At 40.1% G+C, this 19193-nt stretch overlaps 1 protein-coding gene across 4 annotated transcripts in view; it reads left to right on the plus strand.

The window, feature by feature from the left end:
* sud1 (Prolyl 3-hydroxylase sud1) overlaps window positions 1-19193 on the plus strand; it is a 377821-nt gene that overhangs the window by 58628 nt on the left and 300000 nt on the right. The gene's annotated exons all lie outside the window — the stretch shown is intronic.

A 19193-nucleotide genomic window follows, 5' to 3' on the forward strand; every position in this document is an offset into this window, starting at 1 on the left:
ACCTGAACTTTCTAGCATACGAGACCCCTCGTCAGTAGAAAGACGATCGTAACTCGACATAAATGTAAGAGCACTTTTTAAATGATATGAATAAAATAATCTAATTAACTGGAACACTTGTCTGACCGTAAGAGCTCAACAGTACTAATAATCCAGGCCAGGTACACACTGTTGTCGGACAATGCAGACTGCTGCATCGTAATGAGGAATTGTACAGGTGTCAAAATGACCCTACCGCTGTCCAGGGTATGTCATATCAAAAATCTATGAAAGTGTAAATATTTTGCTGGGTGTGATACATCACCGTAAACGGGACATAAAACAATGAAAAGTAAAGATTTTTGAAAAGAAATGATACAAAAGTGTGCACGTTATTCGAGCAAAATTGAAGGTGGGTGTCATTTTGACCACTTCCGCTGTTCTAGTGTTAATCCCCATAAGTGCTGTTGTTTGCAACATCAACAGAAAGATTTCCTCGTGCATGGAGAAGATTGTCAAAATATTCCTTCCACTTGTCCAGTGATTCCCTGGAATTTACTATGAGTTCAGCTGATGTACCTAAAAGACTCATTACCCTTTTCCCTCCCTTTTGAAGGTTCTTTATTACTCTCCAGAAAGGTTTCCCTGCGAATCGACCTAGCCTTACATGTAACAAATTCCAACTTGTATGTTTGGGATGTACCACCTTTCCACCACTTTAAAGTCCGGCTCCATGGCTAAATGGTTAGCGTGCTGGCCTTTGGTCACGGGGGTCCTGGGTTCGATTCCCGGCAGGGTCGGGAATTTTAACCATAATTGGTTAATTTCGCTGGTCACTGGGCTGGGTGTATGTGTCGTCTTCATCATCATTTCATCCTCATCACGACGCGCAGGTCACCTACGGGTGTCAAATCAAAAGACCTGCACCTGGCGAGCCGAACATGTCCTCGGACACTCCCGGCACTAAAAGCCATACGCCATTTCATTTACCACTTTAAAATCTTAAGATTTTCTTAGATTACAATTTTCCATGGAAAACATCTTCAGCCGTGATCTTGAGTGATAGTTAAAATATACATAAAAACACAAGTAACATAGGTAAAACACAGTATTAAAAACAACTTTTCCTTGACTGAATAAATGTTTAAATGTCTAAAGAGTCTATTTTTTTTTTCTCTTCATTGTCACTGTTTGGCACCTTTTGATGTAAAAGATGTGTTCATGAAAAGCCACTTAAAAACCATCCTAAAATAAAGTGATTTTAACATTTCTTATAAATAATTATAACAGTAGTGTGCAGCTATGCAAGTTCTTGTAACATACATACTTGATGTGATGGAAAGGGGAATTTTCTTGCCAGACGAATTGGTGGAAGAATGATTAATAAATTCAGATTTGCCGATGACACACTGCTTGTAGTCAGCAGTGAAGATGAACTCGCTGACTTTCTGACAAAAGTGAAATATGTTAGTCTACTATATGCATACCTGCCAAGTATTCCGTTTTTTCCATAAAATGTATGGATTTTATGGAACACATGCAAGATTATAACCATAATTTTACCAATATCAAACAAGACATGGACATTCTTGAATTAGCAAATAAGGGTCCTTTACTCAACATAATGGAAAATTACTTCATACACCTAGACCAATATTTAAACACCAATTACACTCTTAATGAAATCTCAGATAAACCCAACATCCTTTTCAATTTGTTTATCACTTTTCTCAGAAACAATAATTCAGCCAACCTGAATTCAATCCTAAGTTTAATTAAAGGTACTTTTCCGAAACAATTACCCTTCCTCCCACACCCTTAAGCTCTGCCTTAAATTCCCCCCTCCTCCCCCTTCCAACACCCCACCATCCCCTCCCAATCCACCTCCACTCTACCCAATCCGCATGCGCCTTCCTTCTTCCCCTCCCATATTTCTTCTTCCACCACCACTCGCTCACTATCAGCTAAGCTGCACACACCGCAGCGCGAGGTGAGTGTCCATTCGCTTTGTGGTGATCTTTTCCTCTTTCCGCGTACTTTGCATTTTACTGGCGTTTCTCAATTTTAATAGGTAAAATTTATTTCCGCTATGAACTGAGAGTTCCACCAATTAATATCACCATGCACAGTTTCTACTTTCTTCTCAAGAGGAATTAAAGAACATTTCAGTCTGCACATTTCCAACAATTAACCATGCAGCCCTATCAACATAGCTTGGTTACTTAATACACCAAGTACGAAATTCTCTGCTTAAGCTGCTACAGTGTATAGTCAACTCTTCTCAGATTCTTCTAGAGAGTATCAACTACACATTTTGTTACTCAGACATTGTACATACTTGTATATTTCTTTGTGTGTCGGTTTATATTTTGTTCCATTCTTAGTACCATCGCACTCGGTCCACAACCGTTATGTATCACCAGGACCTACTGAATTCCACGAGTAAAATCGTACTGAAATTTTTGACCTACAACACTGAGCATCTCCTTTGTACTTTTATTCCAGACTTTTTAGCATGTTTAGTGTACTTGTATTATCCCCAATTCGCAACTTTTCCGCGGCATTACGACTTGGAAAAAAGAATTCAAGTTTTTTCGGCCCACCCTAGTGTGCATTAACTACTAGCATAACGTCATTTACGATCCCAAAAGCCGACTCTGGTAGTTCCAAAGACCATGAAAAGATAAAAGCTACTGAGTCGTCAGAATTTGTCACTCCCAAAAGATTTGCATGTGTCTCAAAATCTGACACTCCTGTGCTAAAGAATAAGAACATTATTCAAGATCGTGAAGGAGTGTTGTTATGGTTCTGTCATCAGGCTTACATAAGGCATACTGTGCCTTCCTGTATGCTGTCATTCCTTTATTTGAGAATCTCAATTATACACTTCAGAGTGCTTCCCCTCACATTCATAAACTACTATAACTAAAGACGAACCTGTTAAAGCAGCTGCTTTCCAGATTTGTTAAACCAAAAGTGATCAAAAGTTCATTTTTATTGAAAGTTCCATACCATTCTATTGAGAACCAGAGAGAAAATGATAAGCTAGTCATTGCAAGCCGTCCACTTTAAAAAAAATTAATTTGTTGAAGCTAGTCATTGGCGTTGAGACAATGAACTTGGTGAAGAAACTTAATGATAGAGATAAATCAACATTCATTTCATCTGCCAGGGGTTACTCCTGCCGAGCATGTGATTATATTATTAACAAGTTCCCTCTCAATGATAAAGTACTGAAACATGCAAAGGTGGCAGATCTTTCCAAAATTGAGGATGCCCAGTTTTCTTCTGTACAATTCTTTATAGAAAGATTTCCTTCATCGCTGCCGAGAAAGGACAGCGAGTTGGTTGAGGATGCAATGAATGTGCTTCAGAACCAATTTGTAACTTTTCAGATTGATGACTGTGCCACGGTTGAGAGTGAGAATCTGACAGATGACACCAACTGGGCTCGCTTGGTGAACATTCATGGAGCTGATGGTGTTCCTAAGTATGACAGAGTATCCAGGCTAATGCTTTCTGTTCTGACTACCACACAGCAATGCTGAGTGTGAACATGTGTTCAGCTTGGTGAAAAAGAACCCAAATCAGTTTAGGTTCTCAATGTCAAATGAAATTCTGGATTCTATTTCTGTTTTGAAAATCAGAAGTACTGGTTCATGTTACTCGAGTAGTTTTCCTCTAGAATTTCTGAAGAAAACAACTCATCTCCATCAGTCCTCTCCAACCTGTGATGGATAATAGCCTGCATACTGTGAACTCGACAGAATTTTGTAAATAATGGTACATGTGTGGTTTAATTTTGACGGTGATATTCACATTGCGACTCGCAAGTTTAAAGTGCAGAAAAACACTCTGTACTCTGTGAACTGTTCCCAGTGTTAAGTGAAAACAGATGAGCACTCATCAAGATGTAACTTTGTGTAAATATTTAATTTCAGGGGTGATAATAATATGCATTTGACTTGTATTAGTATTGTTTGTAATCATTCCCCCCCCCCCTCCTTGCCATCCTTTTTTCACTATGTCTACCAGGCAAGTTGGCCGTGCGGTTAGGGCCACGCAGCTGTGAGCTTGCATCCGGAAGATAGTGGATTCGAACCCCACTGTCGGCAGCCCTGAAGATGGTTTTCCGTGGTTTCCTATTTTCACACCAGGCAAATGCTCGGGCTGTACCTTAATTAAGGCCACGGCCGCTTCTTTCCCACTCCTAGACCTTTCCTGTCTCATCGTCGCCATAAGTCCTATCTGTGTCAGTGCGACGTAAAACCTACTGAAAATTTTCACTATGTCGCAAGACTTTAGGATGCGTGCGCATGTTGTTATAAATTTTCTGCTTTAGGATCTTCTGCATTTCTCTTTTTAAAAGTTGGCAGTTATGCATATGGATTAGAGATCAATCTGATTAGGTATAAACTTATGTTAATTGATTGAGGAGCTCAGGTCTAACTCATAGGTTGATTGAGGGACTTGAGGGTTGTGCATTCTTTAGTCTATCTTGGGTGACATGGGAAGTTGTGAAGATCAGATAAGAAGACAGATAGCAGTAGGACAGGTGGCTGTTTTGCAGCTCACCAAGGCCTCGTAGGACAAGGCAATCCCCAACAGTACAAGGACCCACCTTTTTGAAACACTTGTGTTTTCAGTCTTCTTACACAGTTGCAAAACATGAACTCTCAAAGCCAGAGACAAGCATTCAAGCTGTAGTGTTCAGAATGCTACGCATAAAATGGACACAAAAAGAACATAAAATCTCCAAGTGCTTTCTCTCGTGTCAAACAAAAACAACTTCCGTTCTTTGGACATACTGTGTGATGAGATGGGGGAAAACCTAGAAAAATCAGTCATGGATGGGAAGGTTGAAGGCGCAAAACCGAGCGGGGGAACAGCAAGCAGGTGGTTGGACCCAGTCAAGAAGTTAACCGGTTTACGTCTTCAGCAGGCTTTAAGACGAGCTGGTAAACATTCAGAATGGCAATGCTTAATTCATAAGGTCACAACGCTCAGCAGTGAGTCCAATGACTTGTGATGATGATCGGCTTTAACTTCTTCTCTTAAGCCGTGCTTTCATTGTCCAACTGGAAAACACCAATTGAATATTTTTATATGTTTCAGCAAAATGGAATGCACTGCTGAAATGGATGGAAATATGGTTTTGTTATGCAATAAAACATTTTTTGAAGCTTCAGTAAACAAATATCGACCGTGCTCGATAACTGCAGTCGCTTAAGTGCAGTCAGTATCCAGTAATCGGGAAATAGTGGGTTCGAACCCCACTGTCGGCAGCTCTGAAGATGGTTTTCCATGATTTCCCATTTTCACACCAGGCAAATGCTGGGGCTGTACCACAGTCTAATATATACAGTCGCGAAGCTCTAATAAGAGGAAGGCTCATCCACTTGATAGCTGGAGCGACACTAGCACCTCTAGCGGCGAGGTAGAGGCAACTTGCTAGCAGACAACAGGGACCGAATTACCACTACAGTCTAAAATGGTCATAACTTCTGAACCATTCATGCAAATAATGTCCTGACAAGGTTATTGTAGCCGGGCTGAGTGGCTCAGACGGTTAAGGTGCTGGCCTTCTAACCCCAACTTGGCAGGTTTGATCCTGGCTCAGTCCGGTGGTATTTGAAGGTGTTCAAATAATGACAGCCTCGTGTCGGTAGATTTACTGGCACGTAAAAGAACTCCTACGGGACTAAATTCCGGCACCTCGGCGTCTCTGAAGACCGTAAAAGTAGTTAGTGGGACGTAAAGCAAATAACATTATTATTATTAGGTTATTGTAATCCTTATGAAATAGTGGAAGAAGTCAATTTACACTGACTGACAGAGCAAATGCAACACCAAGAAGGAGTGGTTCGAAAGGGATGAAAGTTGGGGGGGAAAAAAACAGACGGCACGGACGAATAATTGATGTTTATTTCAAACCGATATGCAGGTTACACAATGCGCACGGCATCGACTCAGTAGGATGTAGGACCACCGCGAGCGGCGATGCATGCAGAAACACGTCGAGGTACAGAGTCAATAAGAGTGCGGATGGTGTCCTGAGGGATGGTTCTCCATTCTCTGTCAACCATTTGCCACAGTTGGTCGTCCGTACGAGGCTGGGGCAGAGTTTGCAAACGGCGTCCAATGAGATCCCACACGTGTTCGATTGGTGAGAGATCCAGAGAGTACGCTGGCCACGGAAGCATCTGTACACCTCGTAGAGCCTGTTGGGAGATGCGAGCAGTGTGTGGGCGGGCATTATCCTGCTGAAACAGAGCATTGGGCAGCCCCTGAAGGTACGGGAGTGCCACCGGCCGCAGCACATGCTGCACGTAGTGGTGGGCATTTAACGTGCCTTGAATACGCACTAGAGGTGACGTGGAATCATACGCAATAGCGCCCCAAACCATGATGCCGCGTTGTCTAGCGGTAGGGCGCTCCACAGTTACTGCCTGATTTGACCTTTCTCCACGCCGACGCCACACTCGTCTGCGGTGACTATCACTGACAAAACAGAAGCGTGACTCATCGGAGAACACGACGTTCCGCCATTCCCTCATCCAAGTCGCTCTAGCCCGGCACCATGCCAGGCGTGCACGTCTATGCTGTGGAGTCAATGGTAGTCTTCTGAGCGGACGCCGGGAGTGCAGGCCTCCTTCAACCAATCGACGGGAAATTGTTCTGGTCGATATTGGAACAGCCAGGGTGTCTTGCACATGCTGAAGAATGGCGGTTGACGTGGCGTGCGGGGCTGCCACCGCTTGGCGGCGGATGCGCCGATCCTCGCGTGCTGACGTCACTCGGGCTGCGCCTGGACCCCTCGCACGTGCCACATGTCCCTGCGCCAACCATCTTTGCCACAGGCGCTGCACCGTGGACACATCCCTATGGGTATCGGCTGCGATTTGACGAAGCGACCAACCTGCCCTTCTCAGCCCGATCACCATACCCCTCGTAAAGTCATCTGTCTGCTGGAAATGCCTCCGTTGACGGCGGCCTGGCATTCTTAGCTATACACGTGTCCTGTGGCACACGACAGCACGTCCTACAATGACTGTCGGCTGAGAAATCACGGTACGAAGTGGGCCATTCGCCAACGCTGTGTCCCATTTATCGTTCGCTACGTGCGCAGCACAGCGGCGCATTTCACATCATGAGCATACCTCAGTGACGTCAGTCTACCCTGCAATTGGCATAAAGTTCTGACCACTCCTTCTTGGTGTTGCATTTGCTCTGTCAGTCAGTGTATTTCGATGAGGAGTTCGAGGATAATATCGAAATATTTATGTAATCTGAAGGAGTTATGTTTTTTTACCGTGGACTAGAACATAAAATCGCTTCTAGAGGGCAGCCGGTTCGAAATATGTATATAACATCGCGGACTTTTTTTTGTAGAGGTTTTTATGCTCTACATGTCGTACGCTTACACTTGGGGTCTGTCCTGGACAGTTCAAGCAGCGTAAGCAAAGAAAGCAAGCGACCGACCATTTTAGAGCGCTGGCCTTCTTAGCCCAACTTAGCAGGTTTGATGTTGGTCGCTTACTTTCTTGGCTTACGCTGCCTGAACCATCAACGATAAACCCGAAGTATAAGCGTAAGAATTGTAGAGCATAGAAACCCCTACAAAAAAGTCTGCGATGGTATATACCTATTTCGAACCGGTTGCCCTCTGCAAGCGATTTTATGTTATAGTCCCCGGGAAAGAAAATTAACTCCTTAAGATTAAATAAATATTTCGATATTATCCTCGAACTCCTCATCGAAATAAATTGTTTGGCCTCCTTCCTCCACTATTTCATAAGGGTTACAATAACCTTGTCAGGATATTATTTGCATGAATGGTTCAGAAGTTATGACCATTTTAGACTGTAGTGGTAATTCGTTCCCTGTTGTCTGCTAGCAAGTTGCCTCTACCTCGCTGCTTGGAGCGCTGTAGTCACATCGGATGAAAAATATCATCAGAGCTTCGCGACTGTATATATTAGACTGTGGCTGTACCTTAATTAAGGCCACGGTCGCTTACTTCCCATTCCTAGGCCTTTCCTATCCCATTGTCGCCAAAAGACCTATCTGTGTTGGTGCGACGTGAAGCAAATAGTAAAAAAACAAATATCGGTCATTAGTATCGTAAGTTCTCCCAGTTGAAGTATTAAACCAGGTATGTCACAACAAAAAGTGAGATGGGTTTCGACCGTAAAAATGGTAAATCCTTTTCGATTCCTATACCAGTAAAATTTGTCTAACTTGTGGTGCAAGGAGATTATTTTCTTTTAATCTAGAACCCAGTATATCTCTTGTCCTTGGTAAGACGTAAGTCTTGCACTAATTTATTCAACTCAGTTTGAATAAAAAAACTTGGGCTTATCTTTGTGAGTGGATGGTGAGAAATCTTCAATGTTAGCATTTTTTATAGACTCACAGGAACATGAATTATCTTATGCTGAGTCGTCGGGACAGGGACATCTGATCCGTGGGGTGCAGGTCTTATGGCTGAAGCTAGGCCTTCTGGGTGTTTAATTTTAGACTTTCTTATTTTGTTGTTTAATTTTAAAATGACCGGGCGAGTAGAGGCGCGCGGCTGTGAGCTTGCATCCGGGAGATAGTAGGTTCGAATCCCACTATCGGCAGCCCTGAAAATGGTTTTCCGTGGTTTCCCATTTTCACACCAGGCAAATGCTGGGGCTGTACCTTAATTAAGGCCACGGCCGCTTCCTTCCAACTCCTAGGCCTTTCCTATCCCATCGTCGCCATAAGACCTATCTGTGTCGGTGCGACGTAAAGCCCATAGCAAAAAATTTTAAAATGTACATAATATTCTTTCGTAATAAATGGCTTGTAATATTATTTTTATGTCTTCGTAACAAGTATGAACCACATATGTAAATGAAATTCTGGGATTTTTCATACACTGCGTCCTGATATTTCTACTAACAGAAGCCATATTTTTGCACTTCATACATAGCACAAAGCAAGATTAAAACACCTACTGAGCAAGTGGCCTTTCAATTATTGTCGCGCTGCTGTGAGCTTGCATTCGGGAGATAGTGGGTTCAAACTCCACTGTATAGATAAGAAATGTGTTATTCCACCATTCAATACATAGTTTATTTTAATAGATTAAGCTAGTACCGGTTTCGGCTCTTTAACGGCCATCATCAGCTAGTACATGTTTTGTTTTAGCCATTAGACAATACACAAGTTGTTATTGTATTAGGCATCCGGATGTCTAATGGGGGATGGAAAATAATAATAATAATAATATTACCGGGCGAGTTGGCCGTGCACGTAGAGGCGCGCGGCTGTGAGCTTGCATCCGGGAGATAGTAGGTTCGAATCCCACTATCGGTAGCCCTGAAGATGGTTTTCCGTTGTTTCCCATTTTCACACCAGGCAAATGCTGGGGCCGTACCTTAATTAAGGCCAAGGCCGCTTCCTTCCAACTCCTAGGTCTTTCCTATCCCATCGTCGCCATAAGACCTATCTGTGTCGGTGCGACGTAAAGCCCCTAGCAAAAAAAAAAAAAAAGATCTTGTCTTAACAGAGATACGTACACGAGATCTGGCACTCTTCAGCTAAGTCATCGTTGACCGCATTTCATGGTTATGTATTAGCAACATAACAGCCATGTCCGGAACTTCAATTACATGGCAAGTTAAAGACAGATAATTCTTAATTCTGGGCTTTACAGTGGATTAGGGGTGGTTTGTTCTGCCAAAACATATACATGCATGGAATATCACTCGCGTGTATGCCTAATAATATAATTTATGTTTTGCTATAATTGTGTTGCTGGTTCCACAATAATGATGAGCTATGTATATATATATATTTTTTTCCATACAGTTCGCTTTTACATTGCACCGACACCGATAGGTCTTGCGGCAATGATGGTTTAGGAGTGGAGGGGGGAAGCGACTGTTGCCTTAATTAAGGTATAGCCCCAGCATTTTCCTGGTGTGAAAATGAGAAACCATGGAAAACCATTTTCAGGGCTGCCAACAGTTGGGTTTAAACCCACTATCTCCAGAATGCAAGCTGATAGGTGCATGACCCAAGACTCGCAGCCACTTGCTTGGTCCACAAGTACATATATTATACAATACAATTCATATAATATAGAGTTGCATATGTCTGTATGAGCTAGGACAAAACTGTTGTCATTTTTCCCCATTTTCGCCAAGACAGGAGGATCATCGCAAACCAGTGTAATCTGTTCTTGTAGTCTAATACCAAGACTGTATGGCTCCATGGCTAAATGGTTAGCGTGCTGGCCTTTGGTCACAGGGGTCCCGGGTTTGATTCCCGGCAGGGTCGGGAATTTTAACCATAATTGGTTAATTTCGCTGCTACCGGGGTTGGGGTGTATGTGTCGTCTTCATCATCATTTCCTCCTCATCACGACGCGCAGGCCGCTTTCGGGTTTCAAATCAAAAAGACCTGCATCTGGCGAGCCGAACTTGTCCTCGGACGCTACCGGCACTGAAAGCAATACGCCATTTCCTTTACATTTCAATACCAAGACTATTATTTATGGTACCCAATAGCCACGCACAGTTTTGCTGTCTCCATGCTTTGTTGTATGCGCGTTGGGCCTTACCATTTTACCTCTCAAAACAGTGTGTTTGTCTGATGTTTTATGATCTTTAGGTTAGTAAAATTGATAGAAATTAAAAGTAACATAACTTTCAATTTACAGTTGTACTTATTTGAAATATTTTAGATGAAAGTAGATCATTTCAGATGAAGTGGACAAATCAGTACCTTTTCACTGAAGTAAACAATAAAGCAGCGTGTTTAATTTGTAATGTATTAGTTCCAGTGTATTAGAAATATAACATAAAATATTATGACACAAATGTCATCTTTGTGTGATAAATGTTATTCCCCCATTTAGTTAAGGTTAACTATCCAGGCTAAACTTGTTGGACAGCAGCTCATGTTACGGAGTGTATCCATTGTGCCTGAATCTCTCATCAAAGCAAACACAAATTATTCCAAAGAAGTGTAAGCTGTTTACTCACAGCGAGTTAAAGAATGCTTGACAGTATTGCTAATATATGGTACGCCATTACCAGCGTGCGCACAAAATTATACGCGACAAAGATTGACAACACTTCACTGATTATTTACAGGCTATTTACAAAGCCTTCTCCTGAAGGCGGGTCTCGGGCAACCCTCTGTAAATTTTACCGACAGATTTCACCCTTCACTTTGTCATGCACACAGCAGGATCATGCAGTTCGGCTAGAACGCACGTCAATCAATTAGTCACTTCCGATCGGCACTTACGGCAGTCGCCCAGGTGGCAGATTCCCTATCTGTTGTTTTCCTAGCCTTTTCTTAAATGATTGCAAAGAAATTGGAAATTTATTCAACATCATCTCCCTTGGTAAGTTATTTCATTCCCTAACTCCCCTTCCTATAAATTAATATTTGCACCAATTTGTCCTCTTAAGTTCCAACTTTATCTTCATATTGTGATCTTTCCTACTTTTAAAGACACCACTCAAACTTATTCGTCTACTAATGTCATTCCACGCCATCTCTCCACTGACAGCTCGGAACATACCACTTAGTCGAGCAGCTCTCCTTCTTTCTCTCAATTCTACCCAGCCCAAACTTTGCAACATTTTTGTAACGCTACTCTTTTGTCGGAAATCACCCAGAACAAACCAAGCTGCTTTTCTTCGAATTTTTTTCTACTTCTTGAATCAAGTAATCCTGGTGAGGGTCCCATTCACTGGAACTGTACTCTAGTTGGGGTCTTACCAGTGACTAATATGCCCTCTCCTTTACATCCTTACTACAACCCCTAAATACTCTTATAGCCATGTGCAGAGATCTGTAGTCTTCATTTACAATCCCATTTATGTGATTACCCCAATGAAGATCTTTCCTTATATTAACACCTAGGTACTTGCAATGCTCCCCATAATGAACTTTCACACCATCAGCGCAATAATTAAAACTGAGAGGACTTTTCCCATTTGTGAAACTCACAAACTGGCTTTTAACCCAGTTTATCATCATACCATTGCCTATTGTCCATCTCACAACATCGAGGTCATTTTGCAGTTGCTCACAATCCTGTAACTTATTTACTGTATTACTCTATACAGTATAGCATCATCCGCAAAAAGCCTCATCTCTGATTCCACTTCTTTACTCATGTCATTTATATATATAAGAAAACATAAAGGTCCAATAACACTGCCTTGAGGAATTCCCCTCTTAATTATTACAGGGACAGATAAAAGCATTGCCAACTCTAATTTTCTGAGTTCTTTTTTCTAGAAATATAACCACCCATTCAATCACTCTTGTCTAGTCCAGTCGCACTCATTTTTGACAGTAGTCTCCCATGATCCACCCTATCAAATGCCTTAGACAGGTCAGTCTCGATACAGCCCATTTGACCTCCTGAATCCAAGATATGCTCCATCTTGCTGGAATCCTACAAGTTGAGATTCAGTGGAATAACCTTCCCTAAATCCAAACTGCCTTCTATCAAACCAGTTCCAAGCCTGTCTAATATAATCAGAAAGAATGCATTCACCTGGCAAATTAGGCGCGCGGCTGTGAGCTGGTATCCGGGCGATAGTGGGTTCAAATCCCACTGTCGGCAGCCCTGAAGATGGTTTTCTGTGTTTTCCCGTTTTCACACCAGGCAAATGCTGGGGCTGTACCTTAAGAAAGCCCTGGCCGCTTCCTTCCAACTCCTAGGCCTTCCCTATTCCATCGTCGCTATAAGACCTGCAATATAATTATTAAATTAATGTCGTAATGGTCCACCTTTCAATACTATGATATGCAATATCCTAAATTACATTAATTAGGGACTAGTTTCGGTCAGGGCTGGCCATCTTCAGCCTTAATGTAAAGGATCTAAAAACTAAACACATGTAAATGCACACAATTGATATAAAACAAATGAAACAAATGCATACAAATTGACATTAAAAACTGGGATGAAATTATGAGTAAATTTGAAAATAACTAGGTTCCAAATTCTTGCATCTTGAGTAAGCTCATCATCGAGACTCTTCCATATATTAATATTCACAGAACTGTTAGTTCTAATATTGCTAATCATTACTAATTCAATTGTAAACAGGAACTGGTAAATGTTGATCCCATAGTCCATCACCAAATCTATTTGAGTGGTGTTAGCCGTACGCAAGTCATTGGATGCCACTGTAAATAACCACCAGCTGACGGAGAACTGCTAGATGTTGTTTCAACATCAATCAAAGTAATAAAATGAGATGCTCTCGTGGTGCTTGTTAAATCATGCTGAAATGTTGTAGGACATTGTCAGGACGGCACATGCAGATGTGGTTAAAACAGATACATTGTGTCTGGTATAAAATTTGCTGTTCATTGCAGTGCCCATGAAGTTGAGCTGAATAAATTAGATGAAATTAAATTAATGAATTGAATGAGAGTGTGTGTTAGTTAGCTGGCATAGTTTTGAGAGGTAAGTCTCGTATATACGGCATGTGGTGTGTGGTCTATTGTTGTGTGTGCTTCAGGCTAACCCTTGTGAAATTCAAATGAAAAGGAAGGGGTGGGCAAGAGGGGAGAGGCGGGGCAAGGCGCGAGTCGTGGCGGAGAGGGGAAGGGGGGAAATTAAGTCGGGGCTGAAGAATGTGGGAAAAGGGATGGCTGCTTAGGAAAGGTGCTGTGAATATTATGAAAAACTGAATTATGACTTGTTGGTTTGACGTTTCTGAAAATGGGAATTAGAAAGACAAAAAGGATGTTTGGCTTTTCTGAAATTTCATTAAGACTATGATTTGGGTTGAAATATTGATCTAAATGCATGAAGCAGCTTTCGGTAATGTTAAGGAGGGGTCCTTTGTTGATGATTTTGAGAATTTCCATATCTTGTTTTATGTCTGAATTTGTAATTATAGTCGAGCATATGCTGTCCTACAGCTGAAAATTTATTGTATTTCAGGGCATTGACGTGTTCCGAGTACCTCATATATTAAAATTTCTCCCGGTCTGTCCGACGTAAGAAGTATTACAACTGTTGCAAATGATCCTGTATACTCCTGATTTTGAATAACTATTGAACTTGTTTATGGATGTGGCATTATGTAAGACTTGTGCGTTCCCATTGTTTGTTTTGAAAGCTACCTTTACATCGTGCTTTTTAAAGATGTTGGTGACTTGGTAGGTTTGTTTGTTGAAGGTAAATATAGAAAGGGAGGAGTTGTTTTTCTTATCTTTTTTCAAGGTGGTAGAGGGGCGGTATTTATATTTCCTGATTATTTTTTCTATAAAGAAACTGTTGTATCCATTAGATTTAGCTATATTACGAATAGTGTTCAACTCATTTTTGAGGTCTCTTTTAGACATTGGAACACTGAAGGCTCGGTATACCATGATGTTGTATGCTGCTCGTTTGTGAATTGGGGGTGTAAAGAATCTTGACGGATTGTAGTGACTGTTTGGGTGGGTTTTCTGAAAATCTTATATCTTAAGTAGCTTGGATGCCTGATGATAGTTAGGTGTAAAAAATGTATTTTCTGTTCAATTTCGGATTCAAGTGTGAATTTTATGTGTGGGTCAATGTTATTTAGATTAATGAGGGTGGTAGCTGCGTTCGTAATGCTCTCGTCCATAATTACTACGGTGTCATCTACAAATCTTGCCCAAAAAAGGATGTTGTTAAAGTGATTATTATTATTATTATTATTATTATCATTATTATTATTATCAATTTTTGTGTGTTCCAAAAAATCCAAGTAAATCTCAGCTAAGATACCCGAGACAGGCGATCCCATAGCCAATCCTTCTTGTTGATAAATAACATTATCGAAAGTGAAATAGTTGTTGCTTACAACTAATTTAAGCATAGACATGAAATCCTGTATTTCTAGTATACTTAGGCCACTGTATTTGCTTAAATTGTTTTGAATGATGGGGTATATTTTGGAGATTTGTATGCTAGGATACATGTTTACAATATCGAATGAGTGGAGAGAATGATTGGATTGAATGTTAAAATTTTTTAATTTATCAATCAGTTCTTTAGTGTTTTTGACGGATTTGTCAGACAAGAAATGATAGTTTCTTCTTAAAAATCTTTGAATTGTGATGCTTTGTATAACAGACTTGGTCTATAGTTAATGATCGGGCGAATGGGGACGCAGGTTTTGTGTATTTTGGGAAAGGCTTTGGCGGTGGGTAAACCTGCGTTCATATTAATTAATTTAGTTTTTTCGTGATCTGTTAAAAGATATGTAGTATTCTTGAGGGTCTCCCGGCACTAAAAGCCATACGCCAATTCATTTCAACTAAAAATGTTAAAGACGTGAACATTGGTATTTGGAATCTCTTTTAAAAGTAAAGAAACACACACCTTTGGGGATGGGGAATCAACTTAACAGAGTCTGTTATACAAAGCATCACAATTCATTGAAAGATTTTTAAGAAGAAGCTATCATTTCTTGTAGAACAAATCCGTCAGAAACACTAAAGAACTGATCGATAAATAAAAAAATTTTAACATTCAAACCAATCATTCTCTCCACTCATTCGATATTATACACATGTATCGTAGCATACAAATCTGCAAAATATACCCTTTCATTCAAAACAATTTAAGCAGATACAGCAGCATAAGTATACTAGAAATTCTTAAATCTATATATATAAAATAACTTGTCCGGACTGACTGACTGACTGATTCATCATCGCCGAGCCAAAACTACTGGACAGAAAGAAATGAAATTTTGGTGATACATTCATATTAACATGTAGGTGCTCGCTAAGGGAGGATTTTTGGATATTCTGTCGCTAAGGGGGTGAAAAGGGGGATGAATTATTAAAATGAGGATATCTATATCTCAAAAACTTAAAAGTTTACAGATGTAAAAATTGGTATTTGGAATCTCCTTTAAAAATAAACATATTTTTTTGTTTTTGGAAAATACCATTAAGGGGGGTGAAAATGGGGGGAAAAGGGGTTGAACACCTTTTATGAGGAGACTTATATCTCAAAAACTGAAGATGTCAGACATAAAATTTGAAATTTGGAATCTCGTTTGAAAATAAACACGTATTTTTGTGTTTTTGGACAATCCGATGAATAGCGGATGAAGAGGGGTGACAAACATGGTGAATTTTTAAAGACTATATCTGCAAATTATCTCAGACACGTAACATATTACATATTTGAAAACTGGTATTTGGAATTTCCTGTAAAAGTAAATAAACATAAATTATTTTTTTTTCGGAAAATCCATTTAAGGGAAGCTTAAAAAAGGGAGAACTTTTTGAATTAGCGTATCTACAGTATATCTCAAGAACTTAACATGTTGCAGACATAAAAGTTGGTATTTGGAATCTCCTTTAAAAATAAGGAAACGTGTATTCTTTGGTTTTCAGAATAGAATCTTGGCGGGGGGGTGAAGGGATTGAAAAATTAGTTGATTTATTTATATGAGAATGTATATATACATACCACAAAAATTAAAGAAAAACGTGAAGACTGGTATTTGGAATCTGCTTTAAAAGTATGGAAACACACATTTGTGGCGGGCAAGGGAGAATCAAAGTGGTAGAGGGGGATGAAAACTGAGATGAGTTCCTTTTACGAGGATAAATATATCTCAAAAACTGAAGATGTTACAGAAGTGATAATTGGTATTTGGAAGCTCTTTTAAAGAAAAGAGTACTGTTTGTTTTTGAAAAATTCACTTGAGTGGGGAGAGTGAAAGGAAGTAAAAAAATGGAATACTTTTTCTGGAGAAGCTTATATTTCGAAACTGAAGGTTACAGGCGTGGAAATAGGAATTTGGAATATCCTTTAAAAATAAAGAAACACGCATTTTTGGGTGGGGGGAAACCAACTTAACGGGCGGGGGTAGAGTAATAAAGAAGTTGAATTATTTTCATGAGGATGCTTATATCTCAAAAACTGAAGATGTTACAGACATGAAAATTTGCATTTGGAATTTTCTTTCAAACTAAAAAACACGTAATCTTTTGTGTTTGAAAAATCCACTTAGGGGGGTGAATTAATTGAAAAATTAGTTGAATACTTTGTATGAGGGTGCTTATATCTCAAAAACTAAAGACGTTACAGACGTGAAAATTAGTATTTGGTATCTCCTTTAAAAATAAGGAAACACGAATTTGGGCGGGGGGGGGGGAAATCAATGCGGGGGCGGTGAAAAAGGAGTTTAATTCCTTTTTATGATGATACATATATCTTAAAACTGAAGGTGTTACAGTCCTGATAATTGGAATTTGGGAGCTTCTTTCTCAACAAAAACAAGTTTTGAGGTTTTCGGAAAATTATTTTAAGGGGGAGGGAGAAAGGAAGTGAAAAAATTTTATTTTTCTTATGGAGGAACTTATTTCTCAAAAACTTAAGGTTAAACACGTGAACATTTTTACTTGGAATCACCTTAAAAAATAAAGTAACATGCATTTTTCGAAAAGAGAGGGGGGGGGGTTTCAACTTAACGGGCTAGGGTGAACATGGATTTGAATTCTTTTTATGAGGATACTTATATCTCAAAAACTTAAGATGTTAGAGGCATGAACATTTGTATTTGGAATCTTCTTTCAAAGTAAAGAAACGCGTGTTCTTTTGTCTATGGAAAATCCACTTAAGGGGGTGAATGAATTGAAAAAATAGTTGAATTCTTTGTGTGAGGATACTTATATCTCAGAAAATTAAAATTGTTGTCCGGCTCCATGGCTAAATGGTTAGCGTGCTGGCCGTTGGTCACAGAGGTCCCGGGTTCGATTCCCGGCAGGGAACTTTATAATCAAAGCTACAGTTCCTCATACAGTGGCATGTCGCTTTAGTGTCTATAATGTTATGAGATTTTATTTCCATCGAAAGCGATATTCTTATGTGGGCGTCATGCTTAGCCATATATGAGTAATGTGTAAGAAGACGACAGCTGACTAACATTTGGCGCACCCACCGACGAATTTCATTGGTTGCGACAAGCAAAGAGTTGCATGAAAGATACCTCTGTTTCCATTTTTGAACCAATATTGAAACTTTATAAACGATGTCTAGCTAAACACCGGCTTAACATTGTTTTTGCAATGGAAGATCATGATAGACTTAGGCATTGTTTAGGTAGACATTGCCTAAGGCTTAAAAGCTAGTCACCGTTTTTGCAGTCAGCCCTATATGTCTGGGTCACCTCTGGTTGTTATTCAGGATACCGTCACGACACTACGGTGGGTCAATGACATCCTGAGTCCTCATTAGACAGTACCTCGGTAGTTTTTTTTTTTTTTACAACAGAACAGTCATTCACGTGTAAGTGTCTGTGGCCTGCCTGTGTCATGCTGAGGTACTGCAAGGCACCCTGATTTGTCTCCAATAGAACATGTGTGGATTTAGCTCAGATGTCTTCTCTGACGCTGTGCCTGTCCGTAGAATATCAGTAGCCCTTTCCAACTTTGGTTTGACTTGCATCAGGAAAGGATACAGCAGCTGTATGACTTGTTTCTGAACTAGCTCAACATTATTTTGTAACCTTGTCTGAGGAGGTGCTACATCCTGCCGATATGAGACCAGCTGTTTATCTGCACTGCTGACTTCATTGTGTCTTTGATATGATGTAATCATTGCCATGCTGTCGCATGAACTTTTCAACATGTGTAGTTTAATTTCACTTCCACCCCTCATTCAAAATGTTTAGCTTAGTTTGCCAGTGAATACATTAATGGCTATCCCAATGAATATGTGTAAAACTACATAATACTTCGCAGTGTCAAATAGTTTGATGCAAGAATCCTGCTGTCTGATAAAGCTACTTCTAAATTGAAAATGTTCTTCAGTGTTAATGCACACTTTAGTGAAGTTGTTATTGATCATTGAAAATATTCTTTGTAGAAATTAGTGATACACAGATTTAGAGAGTGAATCGGACTATCCTGTGGATGAGAGACGCTTAACTGTGTAAAGAGAATTAAAATTTTTTGTTGGTGGTGGTGGTGGTGGTGATGTTGGTGGTGGTGGTGTTCATGCAAAAGGCTTGGGATAATGTTCTCAACAATCATAATTGTAAATTGGATGCTTTGTGGATGGTTAGATTTTAAATTAAAACAAAAATTTTGAAAAGATTAAGTGAATACAAAATACTGTTCTGTTCATATACTCTTAATTGGTTAATGTTACTTTGGATGTTATAGGGTTCCTGATCTTCTTCCAGAATTTTAACGAATATCTTAAT

The sequence above is a fragment of the Anabrus simplex genome, chromosome 2 (genome assembly GCF_040414725.1).
Source record: "Anabrus simplex isolate iqAnaSimp1 chromosome 2, ASM4041472v1, whole genome shotgun sequence".
NCBI lineage: Eukaryota > Metazoa > Arthropoda > Insecta > Orthoptera > Tettigoniidae > Anabrus > Anabrus simplex.